Below are 8342 nucleotides of genomic sequence, written 5' to 3' on the forward strand. Positions count from 1 at the left end.
TATAGTCGCATCGAGGGTGTTACACGTTTTCTGCAGGGACCCAGTCTAATTGTTTGATGACCACCATGAGATATCGATAGTTGTTTAGTATTGGCGCCAGACCCGTCAGCTAAGAAGACCCAGTCACAGGAGGACTGTACCAAGATAAAAGGACAGAAGAATTGAGGAAAAGGTTATGCCACTACCGGAAGAGTCAGAGAAGGAATTATCCTGAAGATCTGAGAAGACCGACACTGCCAACAATAAGGATGGAGTATATGAGTTTTGTTGGAACCGTAACCATGCTTCTAAAGGTGGTAGCACCCCAGACACCCTGTGACAATTGATGGATTTTGAGAAGCCCCGAACCTAACCTATTTCTTGCTAGCCTCTTCGAATCTCGAGGACGAGATTCATTTTAAGGGTGGTAGGTTTGTAACATCCCAAAATTCTAAATTTTTGAATGTTATATGAAATAGATAGTTTGGATTGTTTGTTTGATTGTGGTGTGGTTGCTTGAGTGAAATTGAGTAAGTTGTGGGAATCCACAACCTTGTTGTTACTTTTGCTCTATGGATTGAGGTAATAGTATTTACGTTACTTTATACATGTGATTTACCTCTGTTATAAATCCTCGAGTACTATGTGTGTCAGCATACCGATCCAAGGATGACACTTAAGCATAGAGACTTGATCCATTCGGGCCGGGTCGCTACACTTGATGTATCACGAGCTTTATTAATATAGTTGGATCATAAGGGAAAATAAGTGTTCTACAAACTTGTGATGGCAAAGTAATAAAAGTGACGGATTGCATAATAAAGGTTGCTATCATAAGGGGCAATATAATGCTACCTCTTGAGCACTGCGTTGGATTTCCTTGAAGAGGAAAGGATGATGCAACAAAGTAGCGTAAGTATTTCCCTCAGTTTTTGAAAACCAAGGTATCAATCCAGTAGGAGGCTACGCGCGAGTCCCTCGTACCTGCACAAAACAAATAACTCCTCGCAACCAACGCGATAAGGGGTTGTCAATCCCTTTACGGTCACTTACGAGAGTGAGATCTGATAGATATGATAGAATAATATTTATGTATTTTTATGATAAAGATGCAAAGTAAAATAAAAACAAAGGAAATAACTAAGTATTGGAAGATTAATATGATGAAGATAGACCCGGGGGCCATAGGTTTCACTAGTGGCTTCTCTCAAGAGCATAAGTATTTTACGGTGGGTGAACGAATTACTTTTGAGCAATTAACAGAATTGAGCATAGTTATGAGAATATCTAGGTATGATCATGTGTATAGGCATCATGTCTGAGATAAGTAGACCGACTCCTGCCTGCATCTACTACTATGACTCCACTCATCGACCACTATCCAGCATGCATCTAGAGTATTAAGTTCATGAAAACAGAGTAACGCCTTAAGCAAGATAACATGATGTAGAGGGATAAATTCATGCAATATGATAAAAACCCCATCTTGTTATCCTCGATGGCAACAATACAATATGTGCCTTGCTGCCCCTACTGTCACTGGAAAAGGACACCGCAAGATTGAACCCAAAGCTAAGCACTTCTCCCATTGCAAGAAAGATCAATCTAGTAGGCCAAACCAAACTGATAATTCGAAGAGACTTGCAAAGATAACCAATCATAAATAAAAGAATTCAGAGAAGATTCAAATATTGTTCATAGATAATCTTGATCATAAACCCACAATTCATCGGTCTCAACAAACACACCACAAAGAGAACATTACATTGAATAGATCTCCACAAGAGAGGGGGAGAACATTGTATTGAGATCCAAAAAGAGAGAAGAAGCCATCTAGCTAATAACTATGGACCCGAAGGTCTGAGGTAAACTAATCACACTTCATCGGAGAGGCTATGGTGTTGATGTAGAAGCCCTTCGTGATGGATGCCCCCTCCGGCGGAGCTCCGGAACAGGCCCCAAGATGGGATCTCGTGGATACAGAAGGTTGCGGCGGTGGAATTTGGTTTTTGGCTCCGTTTGATATTCCTTTTCTCCGAAACCCTAAAATAGGCAAAAAAACAACAATTCTGGGCTGGGCCTCCGATTAATAGGTTAGTCCAAAAAATAATTTAAAAGAGGATAATAAAGCCCAATAATGTCCAAAACAGTAGATAATATAGCTTGGAACAATCAAAAATTATAGATACGTTGGAGACGTATCAAGCATCCCCAAGCTTAATTCCTTCTCGTCCTCGAGTAGGTAAATGATAAAAAAGATAATTTTTGATGTGAAGTGCTACTTGGCATAATTTTAATGTAATTCTTCTTAATTGTGGTATGAATATTCAGATCCGAAATATTCAAGATAAAACTTTAATATTGACATAAAAAATAATAATACTTCAAGCATACTAACAAAGCAATCATGTCTTCTCAAAATAACATGGCCAAAGAAAGTTATCCCTACAAAATCATATAGTCTGGCTATGCTCTATCTTCACCACACAAAGTATTTAAATCATGCACAACCCCGATGACAAGCTAAGCAATTGTTTCATACTTTTGACATTCTCAAACTTTTTCAATCTTCACGTAGTACATGAGCGTGAGCCATGGATATAGCACTATATGTGGAATAGAATGGTGGTTGTGGAGAAGACAAAAAAGGATAAGATAGTCTCACATCAACTAGGCGTATCAACGGGCTATGTAGATGCCCATCAATAGATATCAATGTGAGTGAGTAGGAATTGCCATGCAACGGATGCACTAGAGCTATAAGTATATGAAAGGTCAACAAAAGAAACTAAGTGGGTGTGCATCCAACTTGCTTGCTCATGAAGACCTAGGGCATTTTGAGGAAGCCCATCATTGGAATATAGAAGCCAAGTTCTATAATGAAAAATTCCCACTAGTATATGAAAGTGACGAAATGAGAGACTCTCTATCATGAATATCATGGTGCTACTTTGAAGCACAAGTGTGGTAAAGGATAGTAACATTGTCCCTTCTCTCTTTTTTCTCATTTTTTTATTTGGGCCTTTTCTCTTTTTTAATGGCCTCTTTTCTTTCCCTTTTTTTTCGTCCGGAGTCTCATCCCGACTTGTGGGGGAATCATAGTCTCCATCATCCTTTCCTCACTGGGACAATGCTCTAATAATGATGATCATCACACTTTTATTTTCTTACAACTCAACAATTACAACTCGATACTTAGAACAAAATATGACTCTATATTATGCCTCCGGCGGTGTACCGGGATATGCAATGAATCAAGAGTGACATGTATGAAAGAATTATGAATGGTGGCTTTGCCACAAATACGATGTCAACTACATGATCATGCTAAGAAATATGACAATGATGGAGTGTGTCATAATAAACGGAACGGTGGAAAGTTGCATGGCAATATATCTCGGAATGGCTATGGAAATGCCATAATAGGTAGGTATGGTGGCTGTTTTGAGGAAGGTATATGGTGTGCGGTATTAGAGAGGCTAGTAATGGTGGAAGGAAGAAATGTGCGTATAATCCATGGACTCAACATTAGTCATAAAGAACTCATATACTTATTGCAAAAATCTACAAGTTATCAAAGCAAAGTATTACGCACATGCTCCTAGGGGGATAGATTGGTAGGAAAATACCATCGCACGTCCCCGACCGCCACTCATAAGGAAGACAATCAAAAAATAAATCATGCTCCGACTTCATCACATAACGGTTCACCATACGTGCATGCTATGGGAATCACAAACTTTAACACAAGTATTTCTCAAATTCACAACTACTCAACTAGCACAACTTTAATATCACCATCTTCATATCTCAAAACAATTATCAAGCATCAAACTTCTCATAGCATTCAACACACTCATAAGAAAGTTTTTACTATTCTTGAATACCAAGCATATTAGGATTATTTAAGCAAATTACCATGCTATTTAAGACTCTCAAAATAATCAAGTGAAGCATGAGATATCAATAGTTTCTATAAAACAATTCCACCACCGTGCTCTAAAAAATATAAGTGAAGTACTAGAGCAAAACTATATAACTCAAATGATATAAGTGAAGCACATAGAGTATTCTAACAAATTCCAAATCATGTATGGCTCTCTCAAAAGGTGTGTACAGCAAGGATGATTGTGGTAAACTAAAAATCAAAGACTTAAATCATACAAGACGCTCCAAGCAAAACACATATCATGTGGTGAATAAAAATATAGCTCCAAGCAAAGTTATCGATAGAAGTAGACGAAAGAGGGGATGCCTTCTGGGGCATCCCCAAGCTTTGGCTTTTAGGTGCCCTTAGATTATCTTGGGGGTTACATGGGCATCCCCAAGCTTAGGCTCTTGCCACTCCTTGTTCCATAATCCATCAAATCTTTACCCAAAACTTGAAAACTTCACAACACAAAACTTAAAGTAGAAAATCTCGTGAGCTCCGTTAGCGAAAGAAAACAAAAGACCACTTCAAGGTAATGTAATGAACTCATTATTTATTTATATTGGTGTTAAACCTACTGTATTCCAACTTCTCTATGGTTTATAAACTAGTTTACTAGCCAAAGATTAATCAAAATAAGCAAACAACTCACGAAAAACAGAATCTGTCAAAAAAATAACAGTATGTAGTAATCTGTAGCTAGCACAAGATCTGGAACCCCTAAAATTCTAAAATAAATTTCTTGACGTGAGGAATTTATCTATTAATCATCTTAAAAAGAATTAACTAAATAGCACTTTCCAAATAAAAATGTCAGCAGTTCTCGTGAGCGCTAAAGTTTCTGTTTTTTACAGCAAGATAACAAGACTTTCCCCAAGTCTTCCCAACGGTTCTACTTGGCACAAACACTAATTAAACACAACCAAAACAGAGGCTAGGTAAATTATTTATTACTAAACAAGAGCAAAAAGCAAGGAATAAAAATAAAATTGGGTTGCCTCCCAACAAGCGCTATCGTTTAACGCTCCTAGCTAGGCATAAAAAGCAAGGATAGATCTAGGTATTGCCATCTTTGGTAGGCAATCCATAAGTGGCTCTCATAATAGATTCATAAGGTAATTTAATTTTCTTTCTAGGAAAGTGTTCCATGCCTTTCCTTAACGGAAATTGGAATCTAATATTTCCTTCCTTCATATCAATAATTCCACCAATCATTCTAAGGAAAGGTCTACCAAGAATAATAGGACATGAAGGATTGCAATCTATGTCAAGAACAATAAAATCTACGGGCACATAATTCCTATTTGTGACAATAAGAACATCATTGATTCTTCCCATCGGTTTCTTAATAGTGGAATCCGCAAGGTGCAAGTTTAGAGAGCAATCACCAAAATCACGGAAACCTAACAAATCACACAAAGTCTTTGGAATCGTGGAAACACTAGCACCCAAATCACATAAAGCATAGAACTCATGATCTTTAATCTTAATTTTAATAGTTGGTTCCCACTCATCATAAAGTTTTCTAGGGATAGAAACTTCCAACTCAAGTTTTTCTTCATAAGATTGCATCAAGGCATCAACGATATGTTTAGTAAACGCTTTATTTTGACTATAAGCATGAGGAGAATTTAACACGGATTGCAACAAGGAAATGCAATCAATCAAAGAGTAATTTTCATAATTAAATTCCTTGAAATCCAAAATAGTGGGTTTAGCATCATCTAGGGTTTTAATTTCTTCAATCCCACTTTCATCAAATTTAGCATCAAGATCTAAAAACTCTGAATTTTTGGAACGCCTTCTAGGTAAAGGTGGATCATATTCAGTCCCATCATTATCAAGATTCATATTGCAAATCAAAGATTTAATAGGGGACACATCAATAACTTTTAGATCTTCATCTTTATTTTCATAGGAACTATAAGAACACGCCCTTATAAAGGCATCTTTCTTAGCACGCATCCTAGCGGTTCTTTCTTTGCACTCATCAATGGAAATTAGCGTGGCTTTGAGAGACTCATTGATATCATGCTTAGGAGGAATATCTTTTTACTTCCCAGTCTCCTCATCGCTCTGGTAAGGCATCCTGACGTAGAGTTTTGACTCTTCTCTTCTCAAATTTCACAAAAAAAATTTAGGATCACGCGAGTATCTTGGAATCGTTCCGATGGCTTATGATGAGAACATTCTCTTGGTGCCTCCTGTCAGGGGTTTAGTGGAAGTGTCCCGGGGAGTTGAGCTCTGAGGTGTTGTCATCATAATTTTATCGTTGCAATTCTGGAATACTTGAGATATGTTCGCCGACATCGAAAATCTCTTTTATGCAGTTCGTTGGTGAGATAACCTCGACGCCACCCAGTACTGGGGCGGGAGTTCGGGAGTATCGCCATAACTTGTATAACGGATGCTTTTCGAAGGTTGAGGTAGATGGTTTCCGAAGGTTTCTTGGTTATGTGTTGAAGGATGGATACAGCTGGATGTAGGATTTGCTAGTTTGGGTGAGATATTATGCTTCCCCTGTATCCCCAACACCTGATTGCATAACCGGAAAGGTTCGGGAGTTTCATAGGTGGGAATTCTAGTAGCTCTAGTTCTTCTTCCACGGATATTGGTTTGAGATTGGGATTTCTTACCGATTATTCGTTCTTGATCCGTACCTTGTTGATTTATTTCTCTACCTTAATTCTACGTGGCTTCTCAATTTATGGATATGTGACCATTTGAAGAGGAATGCATTCGTTCATTTTGTTCGGATGTGAAGACTATATGTTGCAATTTTCATTCCGTTGGATTCAGCTTCAATATTTATCTATCAATGTGCTAATGGTGGTCAACCTCTTCAGGATGGCTCCTCCAACGCGCACGACTCCGAATCCTGATCCGCCACCGCCTCCACCTCCTCCAGAGGCATGGCAAGCTGTGATGGCCGCAACCAATACAAACACTCAGCTGATCATGCAAATTCTTCAAGAGCGCAATCAAGGCAGTCAAGGGAATCAAGGCAGCAATCAGAGTCACTTTGCTACACTCAACCAGTTCCTTGCTAACGGGCCAAAGACTTTCAGCAATTGTGTTGAGGCAACTGATGCTGACGATTGGCTTGTGGATCTGTGTAAGCATTTCGAGTGCAGTAATGTCAGGCCTGAGGACTTTGTCAAGTTCGCTACCTTCCAACTCAAAGATCAAGCTGCAGAATGGTTCCAGCAGTACAAGGACTCCAGAGGTGGACGTGTTATCACTTGGGATGATTTCCGTCGAGATTTCCGAGCTCATCATATTCCTCAGAGCGTGGTTGAAAGCAAGCGTGAGGAATTCCGCAATCTGAAGCAAGGCTCTTTGTCTGTCTATGACTACAACAAATTGTTCCAGAAGCTTGCCCGCTTTGCCAAGCAGGACGTGCCTGATGAGAAGAGCATGATATATCAGTTCAGGGGTGGTCTCAGAGAGGATATTCAGCTCGCTCTTGTTCTCTTCGAGCCCTTGAGATACGATGAGTTCTGCAACATGGCTCTGAAGCAAGAGGCTGCTCAGTTGAGGTGTGATGCTTCCAGGAAGCGAGTCAGAGATGTTACTCCTTCTTCCTCTACTCAAGTGGCCAAGCAGCAGAAGTTTTGTCTTCCTCCTCCTCCGTTCCGTCAGCCGTATCAACAGAAGAGTAAAGGTGGCAGTGGTTCTTCCCACCCACCCAACCCTGGCTTTCAGAACAAGACTTCGTCTCAAGCTCCAAGATCGAGTGCTCCGTATCACCGTCCGCTTTCAGAGGTCACGTGCAACAAGTGCCAACAGAAGGGTCACTATGCCAACAAGTGTTTCAACCAGAGGCGTCTTCCTCCTCCTCCTGTCAGATCGGCAAGTACAGCTGTGGTCAAGCATAACCCCAAGTACGCCAAGGTCAATATGGTGAATGCAGCCCAGGCAGAGGACTCGTCAGATGTGATCATGGGTAACATTCCTGTTAATGATATTCCTGCAAAAGTTCTTTTTGACACGGGTGCATCGCATTGCTTCATTTCCAAACCTTTTGCATCTAAGCATGGGTGGTTTTCTCAAGTTATGCATAAGCCATTAGCAGTCGTCTCTCCGGGTAGATGCTTGCTTGCTAACTACGAAGTTCCGGATATTTCTATCTCGTTGGGTGATTTCAAGTTTCTGGCTTCCCCAATGATCCTTGGTAACTCGGATATTGATCTTATTCTCGGAATGGATTGGCTTTCTAAGCACAAGGCTCAGCTTGATTGTGCAGCCAGGCAGATTCAATTGACTCATTCGTCTGAGGATGTAATTGTCTTTGCCGCTCGGGATAATACTATCCGTCTGTTTTCTCTCAATGAGAAGGGTGAATTGGATGCCATCTCTCAAATTCCAGTCGTTTGCGAATATCAAGACGTCTTTCCAGAAGAGCTCCCAGGAATGCCTCCGCACCGGCCAG

This window comes from Triticum urartu, chromosome 5, assembly GCF_003073215.2.
Source record: "Triticum urartu cultivar G1812 chromosome 5, Tu2.1, whole genome shotgun sequence".
Classification (NCBI taxonomy): Eukaryota; Viridiplantae; Streptophyta; class Magnoliopsida; order Poales; family Poaceae; genus Triticum; species Triticum urartu.